Below are 13,657 nucleotides of genomic sequence, written 5' to 3' on the forward strand. Positions count from 1 at the left end.
TACACAGTCAACTGTATGATCTTTCTCAGTGTTTACCTTTGTACTGTTAAATATGGTTATACTTCTACTACTGATTTGTCAGCCTTAAATGATGTCCTTTGACTCCCAACCATTATAGATGAGAACATTCATAAACTTATCCTACCTTTAGTTTTCTTCCTACTTTCCAGTTCTCTTAATATTTAAGTCTTATAACTATTCCCACTTTATCAGATACTTGACATGTGTATTTTATTCTTTTTTTCCTTATTCCTACTTTTGTTTTAGTCTCAGGTCTATAGTTAAATATACTTAATGCATTCTCTCCAACAGTACTCTTGCCAGTTTTTATTCATCTCTAGAGGGTAAAGTTCATCCTCTAATAGTTTCCTTAAGAGGGCCATACAATAAAAATACACCCTGAGTTGCATATATTCACACTGTTTATATTTAAAGAGCATTTTACAGAGAGAAAATTAAGGCACAGGAAGATTAAATAATTTGTACATGCTAGCAAGGAAAAAAGCCAAGATTTGAACTCAGAAGTTTAATTCGAGAGTCCAAGCTCTCATTTGTTACTTCAATAAGTCCTGGTATTTAATTTTGATAATAGAAGAAATATTAACATTTAGACAAAATAACGGCAAAGCAACTATGATACATAATGAAATTAAGAGAAGAATGTATTTCAGAAACTCTGCTAGTTAGACAAAACTGTATTAAGAGGCTGAATCACCTGGTTAAAAGAAGGGCCTCTGGAGTCAATCCTTCATTTGAATATTAGTTCTGCTATTTGACATCTTGGACACATTATTTAACTTCTCTGAGCCCCAGTTTCTACATTTGTAAAACAGGGATAAGAGGGACTACCTTATGGGATGCTTTGAGGTTTAAATGAGATACTATATTTTAATAAAGGGTCATACACAGTGCCTCATGCATATAGACTAACAGGACTTTTAATATGCTACCTACTTTAAAAAATTATTACTACCATGAGATTCAAGAAAATGATACATCTAGTTTCCTAAGATTGTTCTGCAAAAAAAAGGGGGAAAAATCCCTGTTTTCTAAGACATGAAAGAGTTTCTAAGACATGTTGTGTATATGAAATAGCCTCTTCCTCTCAGCCATCATTGATAAGCTCACGTCCCAGCTCCTTCATGAAAACTACAGTAGTGATCCAATCCACACTGATCTAAATAATCCCTTAACTGTTTATATTTGTACTACACTTTAAGCACTTTGCAACAAGGTGTCTTACTCTATCTGAACAAAACTTTATAACATTTTATTGGTATATATTGTTTACATATTTTTACCATTGCCTTTTTAACAATTGTTTTATATGTCATCTTGTCTCACTAACAATATTACAATTTTTATTCTTTTTGGACTCAGATTTGCTTAACACAGGGTGAGGTACACAGAAATTTTGCTTGATTGATTTTGACTGTTTATATTTAGAGGAATATAAATAGACTATGAGCTAGAGAGACTAATATCAGGTAAAAAACTTAATTTTCAAATTCTTAACTGTTTAAGGGGTAAAATAACTTTTAAAAAGCATTTCTTATTTAAAAGATTGGGAAAGGTATTGTTAGGGGAAAAAAGAGTTTTTATAAAATGCCTTAAGAATAATTTCTACAAATAAAAACCAAATAACTATATATGCTAAAAAAAACTTTTAACAGAATTACATACAGTATTTCTAACAGCAAAGGTACAACAAGGGGCTACATAGTTAATGAACACTTAGTTATTGTATAACAGTTACTTTAAGAGAAAGAGACAAATGTGCAAGAACATAAAATAGGTAAGTGGGAATTCAAAGCCTTTCTAAAAGCCTATTACTTGTCCTTAGCACTCAGTGTTCCACCAGAAGCAATTTCACTTATTAACCTGTACTGAACACAAGGCTTCAATATAAACTGTTTTTTAAAAAATCACTATATTTCAATGGTCTAGAACTACATTATGTGGTCTGAATCTAATTAAACAATAGTACCATAATCTACCTATTGCAATCATTCTCAAAACTACTAAGAAAGCTATGGAAATACAGCTTCTGGATGCATGTGTACTTCCTTCTCCTAGAAATGTTCATTTAGTTGTAACTAATTTTCTTGAACATATGAAGGCTAAAAGTAGGCCATATATACTTCCAAAGCAAGACTTGCTTTAAAAGCTTTGCATAATTTTTTCAGTGTTATTTGTGATTAAAATTCACACTATGCAGACTTGTTTCACACAAGACTATTTTACAGTGAACATATCATTCTGAAAATATAAAAAGAAAAACTGTGAGGATAGTGGCTTGTTCACATATGCCATTTACAAGACATCCTGTACAGTATAGCAGTGAAGTGTATGAAGTCTTGAGCCAAACCCTTATTTAAAATCCCAGTTCCACCCATGTCCTAGCTCTGACTTCAGGCATGTAACTTTACCTATGTGTGTCTTGCCTACCCACTTGGTAAAATAAATACAATGAAAGTATCTATATCATAGGGTTGTTGTGAGAATTAAAAGAAGTATTAGGCAAAGTACTTAGAACAGTGCCTGGCATGTAGTAAACAAACGCCTATTAATGTCAGCAATTATGAGTCCCAATTTAAAATGTTTATCCCAGTGAATCTTCAAGAATCACCTACTGAAGAAAATTTATGTCCCAGTCTAGAAAACTTATTTTTTCATCCAACTTCTCTGCATGTAGTTAAATGGAAACTTTTTCTTCCTGTTCATTTTCTAAATGCTAATTTTGTGAAAAAATGCTAAAACCCAACAGCAGTATTCTCTAAAATATACCAACCTAACAATGCTACATATAAAGCTGACCCACACCTTAGGGGAAAAAAAAGTGAAATAAGTAATAGAAGTGGAAAACTGGTGGAAAACGGACTCCCAAACCGGGAAGGAATACAGACGGTAGCTGGCACAAAATCCCTCTAGTGTGGGCAAAATATCTCATTATGGATGGCCCATTTGTTCTAGGGCATTTATTTAGTATTATCAGTGCTCTAGGCCCATCTCATTCAACCAAAACCAAATCAAAGAAGCAACTATACATTGGTTACTTAACTCAATAGTGTCATACTTATCTGGAGACTAAAAGTTTTTGAGCCGAAATTAACTTATTTAAGAATGACATCTCTAAATACAATAAAAATCAACTTAATAGCACCTTACTAGGGTTTTTAACGTGGGATTTGTAAACCTCATGAAACTATACAAAAATCCTATATATGTGTATAAATGCATTTTTCTGGAAATAAATAATACGGTGCTTTCACTAGGTCCTCAAAAGGGCTTTTAAGGCCAAAAGATTAAAAATCATTGCTCTTTACAATTCACAAATTTCTTTCTATTCTTACTAGTTTCAGAGAAGAACCTGTTTATATAAAATTAAACAGTATAATTATAAACCGATTCCAAATCGCACATTTCCCGAATAACCCTGGATATGTACAACATAAATTCACAACTACAAAAACACTTCAAGTTATCTGAAAGTTCTTAATCTAAAAACTTTCCCCACAGCTTTAATTAAGGGACAATGAAAAACAAGTGGCATAGAAGACCCACCAAAAAAAGGGGAAAATTTAGCCAACTCTAAAACAGAACGTAGGGTAGTCTGATACAAGGATAATACTCTATCGATTAAATAGTTACAATCGCTAACAACAATAAAATTTAAATTTTCTGTAGTTAGGAGATACAAGCTTAGGAGGATTATCACAATCACTACAATTTCGCAAAGACCTACGTAAAATTAAAGTTCCTTTAGTTCACAGACAAGTTTGCAATGCTCACAAGCCCAGGCAATATTTTTACTTATTTTACACCTGCCCCGTAATTTAACCTCTTATTATAACTTACTGCAAAAACATAGCACTTAATGAGACTTCCTTCGAGGTACAGGCTGCGATTGGCAACTACTGACCTTAAAATAATCCAATCCTGGTTAAATGACAGTAGCCTTCAGTTAAAACCTACGAACCTTTAAATCTGGCAACTGTTCAAATAAAAACAAAAAATTCTAACCAACCAAAATCAACCAAAGTAATCCTGAGGTTTGTTTCCTTCCCTCGCCCTTGGGGACCGGACCTCTTTGTGCACAAGGGTCTGAAGGTCTGCTAACCTAAGACCCGTTTCCGGCCGTGGCAGGACACCTTGTCGCAAGCCTCTGGGAGCTTTTGCCCAGCAGTGAATACGTTGGCGGATGTGGACTGGCGCGATCCCCGAAGCAGCCGTGACGCCAGGCGTTGTCCCGCCGGGCCCTACACGAAGACCTGGGACGCGCCGCCACCAGAGATCGGGCCCCAGCAGAGACCGAGGCTGCGGTCCCAGGTCTGGCTCGTGCTCTACCTCAAGGCTGCAGGGCCGGCGAAGAGGACAGGAGGTAACAGGCGAACACACCTGACGGGGACCCTCGCTGAGCAGTTCCTGCGTTAGCTCGGCGCCCGTCGGGCTCTCCCAGTATTCGCTACGGCCCCTCCTCCCGGCCCAGGGCCACTTCCACGTTCCGCTCCAACGTGGCAGCCGCAGCTCCGCCCGGCCGGACAACGGGCGCTTCCGGGAGAGGGGCCTGGCCCCGCCCACCCCGGCGCTTCGCCCGTCACGGTACATCCGGGAGCGGGAGCGGAGCGCGTGGACCGGCCGGTGGGCACTTCTACCTGGGTCGTGAAGCTGGGGTTCGGGTCTCAGGGGCAGCGCGCCGAACCGGGGTGCGGTGGCTAGGACTACGCTGAATAGAAAAATCCTGCTGGGTGTAGCTATCTGGCGGAAGAACGGCACGGCCCGCAGGAACATCACGTAGCACTAGTCTTGTGAGACGTCAGCAGACGCCGCCAACACCAAACTACCTAGCAATCAGGCTGCAAGGGCTTTATTGCTATAAGCTGACTCGTGAGTGTAAATTGGCCCGTAAAATTGCTTACTTGGCTCTACTGTATTGCTTCCTGAGAACTTTAAAACCAAAACATCTAGTCATACCTAAAGGCTGGTGTGGGCATACTTTTGGTACTCCAGAGACACGCCAGGGTATGGTATTCTAGTTAGTATCTTATGTACTGTTTGAGATCTCTTAGCAATTCCTTGTCATTGGAATTTTACTGGTTTCGCCAGAGCTTGTCAACTTGGTGTGCTGCCGAATGTCGTTGCTGGTTTAGGAGGAATTGTTTTACAGCGAAGAAAATAAAGCCGGAGGAAACTCACTTGCTAAAAGTACCAGAAGCTGCATTTAACCCAGGTCTCCTAACTTCTGTACCAATTCTCTTCGCATTACACTGGTCAGCAGCCTGTCCTAAAGCCTTTTCTAAGCGCCTTCACTGGAAACGATGTTCCTTTCTTCTATACATAAAGTATGACAAACACTCCTATTGAAGTACCAGAAAGTAGGCACATTTTTGTACTCACTGCACTTTCCACCTTTTAGTGTCTTACACTTGCTGTTCAACTTAAAAAATAAAGTTCACTCCTAGGACTGAAATAGACCAGATCAAGCAGGTTACTTAGACTACAGTAGCTAATTTCTAGTGTTGAAAAAAGGCCTCCATTCTTACATACAGCTCCAAGGACTTAATTTACCTAAAGGGGTGCCAATACATATCTCTGACTTAAAAGATGGAAAGTCATTTGAGTCAACAGTAAACACTGTCCCTACTGCCCCATCCCCAAAAGATACCCCCCTCCTTTCTGTGGAAGTGTGCATTGGTATAGAAAAGGGGTTAATTAGAGTAACTTATCCATAACTCAATGATTCAAGCAGTGATTATTGTTTGGTATCATTTAATGCAATTGTACTACATTCTCCTATTGTATAAATCAAACTGCACACTTCCCTATCTTCACCTCCTTTTGCAGGCCCTGTGAGGTAAAAATGGCAAAAGAAACATATTTCACATAAGCATATGAAATTCAAATTCTGGTTTCCATAAAGTTTTTTATTTAAACACAGCCATGCGCAATGGTTTATGTACTGTCTATGCCTGTTTTTCTAGTACAGAGCTCAGTTAAGTCACCACAGAGATCATATGGACAGAAAGCCTAAATACTATATGGCTCTTTACAGAAATTTGCCAACCCCTATTCTACTAAGACAATTTTGCCTACAAATGTTTTAATACTCAAAGTCCAAATATGAGACATTATGATATATTTTTATTTTAAAGACATGATATAGTACCATACAAATGCAACATTAAGTTGTTACTGGTTGTATAAGGCTAAAATACAGCTATTTCTAAACTTGATGTCTTTGTATTTGGTTAAATATAGATTCCCTACCTTGTTCTGAATGCAAGACAGTTCCTGTTTTGACTACGCAAGCTGAAACCACGTAAGGCAATCTTAATCTATGGGATTAATAATCTGTGGTTCTTCTGTGACCTTAAACTTTGTCAAAATACTGAAACTCTGATGTTCATTATAAACATAAAAAAATAGTAAAACTAATATTTAAAATATTAGAAACATTTACAATTATAGTGTTTTATTTCATTAAAAAATCTATCAAGAGCAGTTTGAACATTGTTTGCTGTCTTCTCATTGTATTATTTATGGAGCATCTTTTCCATGCCTTGGCAAACTGTCATACTCCTTTCTAAGTCTAGATCAGCTTTGTGCTTTCAATGTCATTAAGCAGCTCTGAGAGTTCCTTTTATGTAAAATTTTTCACCTGTATCACTTCCTGAGACATGTTCATCCTTTACAACACAACTGCTTTCCTCATTTATAACTATATATTCACCTTCACTAATTTCTTCTGGCTGCACCTTTAGTCTTGATTGGCAGCTGTATTGTCTATAACTTCATTTACATTCCATCCAAATCCTGCAGATTTTTGCACAATATAGTCTTGTACTACTGTACAAAGTGAGGACTGCTTGTAGTTCTTGGAATACAGATGCAAATTTCATCCTTATCTGAGCTTGCAGCTTCACCAGACAGCTTAACATAATCAATTCATACCAATTTCTGAAACGATGAAACCAGGCTGGCAATAAAATATTCTTTTTCAGTCTCTTTGCAATTACCATTTCTTCAATGCAGCAACTAACTTCAACACTTTGGCCTAAATGCTAGCCACTGATGGGAATTTGATTATAGTCCTCAATCCAAAGTAGAAGTAAACACTCCATTTCAACCATAAGCAGCTTTCAGTTCCTACTATAATTTAAACTGAATGATATTGAAGCAACTTTACCTTTTTATATTCATCAGACTTCTTTAATATGGTTCATACTGTAGCTTTATGTAGGCATAGGTCTCATTTTAGCCTTGTTTTGCTGTTGCCATTATCAAATCTTCAACCCATATCCAATTTCAATTCCAGTGTTATAATTTCTAGTTTGTTTTTTGCTGCCCTGTCATCATCTCTGTTGACCAATTTCCTTTTGATAATCCATTTTGGTAAAATGGCACATGGGTTTATCACTGGGAGACGAGGAAGAAATACAACTACATGCTTTACTGTCTATACACTACTTGATGTTCAGTGACCAATCACCAATAGACTTTGAAAGAAGTGATGTAATTGGGTTACTGATTATGATGCACATCTTTTATTTGCAAAATGATTTGTGGGATAAAAAGCTAGCAACAAAGTTTATGCAAACTTTGTGAACAAACAGTTCATAGTTTTGTAATAACTGAAATTCCAACCTTGTTGAGGGATTGGTATTATTTAAAATATGAAAACTGATATTCATGCATGTTGGAACAGTGCAAGTAAGGGCTACCTGTATCTAAAAAGGAAAACAAGTATCAGTTCACAAAACAGTCAACTTTTAATCCAACTTAGTTAACTACTAACCAATCTTAATCCTAGATCATATAAAGACTGATGCTTTTCTCAAAGAAATGTTAGTTCTGAGACTCTGCATTACTCATTGGACTTAGGAGAATGCTGAAGATAATTTAATACAAAATTCTTCAAATTAGGATTTGCACAGTCCAAAGATATCCTTTTGAGAATTTTGGTCCCCTCCCCTAATATTAAGATCTGCAAAAGAGTAAAGTTCTGGATAACTGTACTCTTGTCTAGATTATAAAACCTTACAGTCTTCACAAGCGCAGGACCATATATGTTCACAACTTATTCCATAGCAGTCAGTATCATGTTAACTGCTGCAAAACAGTAGCATCCATTCCACTAATGATGTTTTAGAATGTATTTATTTTGTAAATATTTTCATTAAGGGCCATAAACAAAATTTATATTAAATTTCTGGAAATTTTAAAAATAGAAAATTATCTTAACATTGAGTATTCAAAAAATGTTTCCCCTTTATATTCCTCAAATTTGAGAAACACCCCAAGATAATATGCCTAGTTAATGACAAATTAATCTGATATTAGAGTTGAGATTCTCAGCTTCTGACCACCTGCCTATCTACTGTTTTTGAACAAAGCTTAAGTCATAGGATGGTCATCCATGGACTGATCAACAGGTCATTTAAAGAATACCCAATAGTTCAAAAAATTTAAATCATGGAACATATGATCTCTAAGAATTTCAGGGGCTGAAAAGATTACATCATTACTTTAAATAAAAAATGACTATCAAGGTTAGAAGTCCTGCCATCCCCACACCCTGCTCCCAGTTGCCTATCCTGAACCAAATCTATTGATTTGGAGAATTCTATTATCTTTGAAATTATATTCATATTATCTTTGAAAGCTGAAAGAATAAGGAAAAGAGATATGATTGTGTATAATATCCACATTATGCTCAAATATCAGTTTTTTTGCTCAGATCTGATTGTTTTGTCAGAACTAATAAATTTACAAATCTCTTACCTTATTATATAAATTTTTGAATTCTTGATCAGGTAAATCTGATGACCTCTAAGAAAAGCACCCTTCAATTTTATTCCTAAAACGAAAAATATTAACATGGAAATCAGTGTACAAAAACTACATCATATCTATCAGCCTGATGATTTTTTTTATGTCCTCATCCACATACATTAATCACAACAAATCATGATGTGAACAGCAGTGGAGAAAGTTTAATCATTGGACATTTATACTTTATTATTTTTCAACTTAAAGTCTAGTCACTAGGTTTTCATCACGTAGCCCTTTTTAAAAAATACATAGTAAATGCACATTTCTATAAATTTCAATTCTCTCATGTTGAACAGAAAAGATCTCCAATTTTACTACAATTGGAAAAAACTCATAGCAAAGATAATTTCAAGTGTACCATTTATCTAGTTTGCACCAATTACCTTTATGCTCACTTGGAAGTATCATCTTCTTCAACATCAGGAGTGATGTGGAAAAGGTACCATACCTTCATACCTTCTAAAACTGACTATACCTTGCTTTATATGTAATACTTTTGTTACTGAATAAGGTATCCAATGATCAGAAGCACTAAAACTAAAGGAAAAGGGGGAGAGTTGTCTCTGCTAACAAAGAACTTTTAAACAGTAAAAAAGGGGAAAGACTCAAAAGATTACAAATCTCAGGCACTAATTAGAATGCTGCCAATTAGGAACATTTTGATGCTTGACAAGGTCTATGTTCTGCTGGCTAAGAGGGCAAGAAGCCCATGGTGAGGTGCCGGGTAAGCAGCAGAAGAGAAGTATATCATACTGGATAAACATCAAGCTCTGGGGAGAGGGGCAAACTGCTCTAATGCTGCTGCTGCGTGTGTCCACCTTTATTCCATTCTACATCAAACATCTGCATAACTTCCTAGAGGTAACTGGACTAAAAACCTCTCAACAGTCTGCACCCCAAGCAAAATACTAGGGGTAGGGAATACTCAATTTCTACCCATCGTCTAGTTCCAACCAGCTTTTCTACCTGCCTCCACCTAGGAGGAACTGTAGGAGGGGAAACAGGTCCAAGGTAAATAATATGTGATCATGGTAGAGTACTCTGACTACAAAATGAACATTCTTATAAACTCTCTGGGACTTGTACATGGGCAAGAAAGAAACTGTGCACTTTATAAAAAAGCACATATTTGGATATGTATGTTCTCATATTTCTAATATCTGACTTGAGGACCAAATATTAAATCTCTAGATTCAGAAAATTGGAACAGGTTTTAAAAAAAGCTTATTTAATTAAAATGTGGTAGCTAACCTCCAAGATGGTCCCTAATGGTCCCCCATCTCTTGGTATTCACACCGTGGTACTGTGCCTACCTCCACCATACCAGGATTGGTCTCTGATCAATAGAGTAGAAGAGAAGTGATGTTATTGTCACTTTCAAGACTAATTTTTAAAGAACAAGCTTCCATCTTGGCCTTTCTCTTCTGGCTCATTCCCTCTGGGGGAAACCCGCTGTCATGCTATGAAGACACTCAGAAAGCCTACAGAGAGATTCACGTGGTGAAGAATTAAGTCTTCAACCTACAGCCATCAAGAAACTGACGCTTGCCAAGTGGGACAGTTTGGTAGTTGAGGTCCTTCTGCTCCCCATCCTTCCACTGCAAGATGAATGCTTGTTTTTTTTAAACTACTAGATTTTGGGTAATCTGTTACATGTAGCAATAAGAGACTAATACAGAGGGTCACAATTTATAGCCAAAAAGGAAATGCACAACATATGAATTAGCTAAAAAAGTTTGAAATTTTGGAGAAAGGTTCAGATTCAGAACTGTCTTTATATTTGGCCACTAATAATTACAAAACCCCAAGGTTTTCTGAAACAGAGAACCACACAAAACTAAAAGGATGAAAACCTGAGCAAGAATATAAATCAGTTACTAGAAATACATTTCATTGTAACAGGACAACAAATAAAGATTCCAGTAGAACTAGCTAAGCATCTAACAAAAGGGAAGATCTTCAAGAAGGAAAATACCAGTCCTAGAAAGCAAAAAAACTATTTGCTTTCATAGGTTGTTGTGGAAAATATTGTCTTAAAAAAAACAAAAACAACTTTGTGTTTGTACGTAGAATGTTTAGCACAATGCCTTGCAAGTAACCATTCAATAAAACATTAGCTGTTATTTTTTCTCAAATGACCAATTACATTTCACCAAAGTGTTCATAAATCCAATTTTTACTTGGAAAATCCTCCATTTCCAAGTCACTGCTATTGTTCCAGAATATTTAATACATTTAAAAACAGAAAGATATACCACCTCCCCTGCATATCTGGAGTAATTAATTACCTTCCAAGACCCAGGATTCTTCTCCCAACATCTCCAAGAATATAATCCTGAAAAGAGATATTTTCTTTTAAATTACTTTGTACAATAGCCAATGCCTTTTGCAAATAACATTTTTAATACAGCTTACATATCCTCATTTACATATTCAATAATCACAACGGTTCATTATGTGAACAGCAATGAAAAAGTTTAATCACTGGATATGAACTTAGAGGAAGCAAAGATATAATAGAATGATCAAACTGACCACAGTATCACCAGTAAAACAGTAACAAATAGCAACAGAAAGCATGTAAAAGTTGTAAGCAAATGTAAAGAACATAAATACAACAAAATAAAAGATTCCATTTATAAGGGACTGTATACTTCTTCTTGTCCGGAAGGACATTAAGAATATCTAGAGCAGTGACCCCTGGAGGCTTCTGTAAAGTGAGTTGGCTATTTTCATTTAACCACTTAAACAATAAAGCACATTTAAATGAATCTCTTCTGCAGCATAGCAGTTTTCAGTAACTCACTTTGCCCTCAGAATAATGACAGTCACATTGTTTCATCTTTCCCAGGAGAGTCACAGTATCTGGAATCCAATCAAGCAGAAAAGAAAAAAGCCCCCTTTTTCTCTGTACTCTGAAACTGAATTGGCAGCAGGGGTACTTCCAACTCTATCTTAAGAAATGAAAAATCAGTGTCTGTACCTGGGGCTCCCTCCCCAACTGCACCCCTCTTCCCAAGCTCTCAGCAAGTTACACTATTTTCAAACCCAATTTAATAGCAGCCTATTAGCACAGAGCACCACTTCCACCTGTAATGTCTAGCACCCACCAGCCTTGATCTTTTATTACACCCCATGGTAGTGTCCATTTAAAGTTACCTTTAATGGGGTGAGAGGGCATAGGAGTACTTCCCAGGTGCTAATCACTGTTTATTTTAGAGATTATCAAATTGAGTAGGTTTTGAGTAGTCAACCCTAACCCTATTTTTCCCACAAGCCCTGCTTCTTTCAAATACACAATTTCTGAATATGAGGTTTTCTCAGGAACACATATGACACAGCAGAAATACACATATCTAAGTCTACTAAGGACCGAAAAGACAAATCCACCTCAGATATTGTCTCTGCACTTAAGGAACACCCTCTAACCGGATCCTTACAAATTCTGAATCCTTAAAAACAGGGCAACCACCACAGGGAGACAGCACTTCACACTCATGGGCATGTAGAGAAATCGGAACTCTCATCCATTGTTAGTGGGAATATAAAATGGTGCAACCACTTTGGAAAAACTGTCTGGCATTTTTCATGAGGTTAAAGATAAGAGTCAGCATTATGATCCAGGTATATACTCCAAAGAAATGAATTCCATTTCTTAGATACATACTCAAAAGAAATTAAAACATATGTCCACACACAACTTTTACATAAATGTTCATGACAGCATTATTCATAATAGCCACTGAAAATGCAAACAACCCAAATGTCCACTAACTGATGGATAAATAAAATGCAACAGTATATACACACAATGGAATCCTTTGGCAATAATAAATGAAATAACAATACATGCTACCACACAGATGAACCTTAAAAACATTCTAAATGAAAGAAGCCAGTTACCACATGTAAGTTTTGAATCCATTTCGAAATACCACATATTAGTTTTCGATTCCATTTACATGAAGTATCCATAATAGGCAAATCTTCATAGAAAGATTAGTGGTTTCCAGGGACTTGGGGGTAGGGAAAATATAAAGAATGACTGCTAATGAGAATGGAGGTTTTTTGGGGGGGATGATGAAAATGTTCTAAAATTATGAGGGTTGCCCAACTCATGAATATAACTAAAAATCACCGAATTACACTTTGAATGGGTTAAATGTATGGTATATGAGTTATATCTCAATCAGTTACAAAAGAAATAAGGCAACTAATTTTTCCTTAAAGATAAATGAAAACAGTTATTTAGTTAAACTGTTATTTAGTCGCATTCAGGTCTTAACTGGTTGAATACTAGAGAAGATTCTAATAGTCTAACCAACTGACAGTGATTCAAATCCAGGTCCGTTTACACATCTTACACCCAAGCAAGCACATCTCCTATGGACCAGTTTTTCCCAAATCCATGGACTCCTTAAGTCATGTCAATTTTAAGAAAGCTACATAAGCAAAAACTCTTAATTTCATTGAAATAAGATGTAAGAATACCATAGCGGAAATGTGCGAATAAATAATACCTACGGATGAATCCTTCTGGCTGTAATTTGGACAAAGTAAAAAGGAGAAAAGGCAATCTTGCATGAAAATGCTGCATTTATTCTTGCGAGCTAGAGAAGGAAATGACAAAAGTTACATTTTTCTACAATGGGTCTCAATGTTAAGCAAAAAATAATTCATTTAATATGCTAAGGAACTCTTAAAGATACAAAATAGAAATAACCTTGGCTCCATTGTTTCTTCTTTGAAAACTAAATTTTCACACCGTAAACATACGGAGATTTAACAAAGAAACTGTTCTAAGATCTCACTCCTGAAAGCTATC

The 13,657-nt window shown here is 36.2% G+C and overlaps 1 protein-coding gene across 19 annotated transcripts in view; it reads right to left on the minus strand.

Annotated features, from left to right (window-relative positions):
* Positions 1-4,536, minus strand: part of SEC31A (SEC31 homolog A, COPII coat complex component) — an 87,009-nt gene extending 82,473 nt beyond the window's left edge. For 8 of the 19 annotated variants that reach the window (XM_057502397.1, XM_057502395.1, XM_057502394.1 and 5 more), the window contains exon 1: positions 4,399-4,534. The gene's annotated coding sequence lies outside the window, so the exon portion shown is untranslated. The other 11 variants (XM_057502390.1, XM_057502389.1, XM_057502388.1 and 8 more) reach the window with 6 other exon arrangements.
* Between the last annotated feature and the right edge of the window lie 9,121 nt (positions 4,537-13,657).

Source organism: Manis pentadactyla, chromosome 5, assembly GCF_030020395.1.
Source record: "Manis pentadactyla isolate mManPen7 chromosome 5, mManPen7.hap1, whole genome shotgun sequence".
In the NCBI taxonomy this organism is placed as follows: Eukaryota; Metazoa; Chordata; class Mammalia; order Pholidota; family Manidae; genus Manis; species Manis pentadactyla.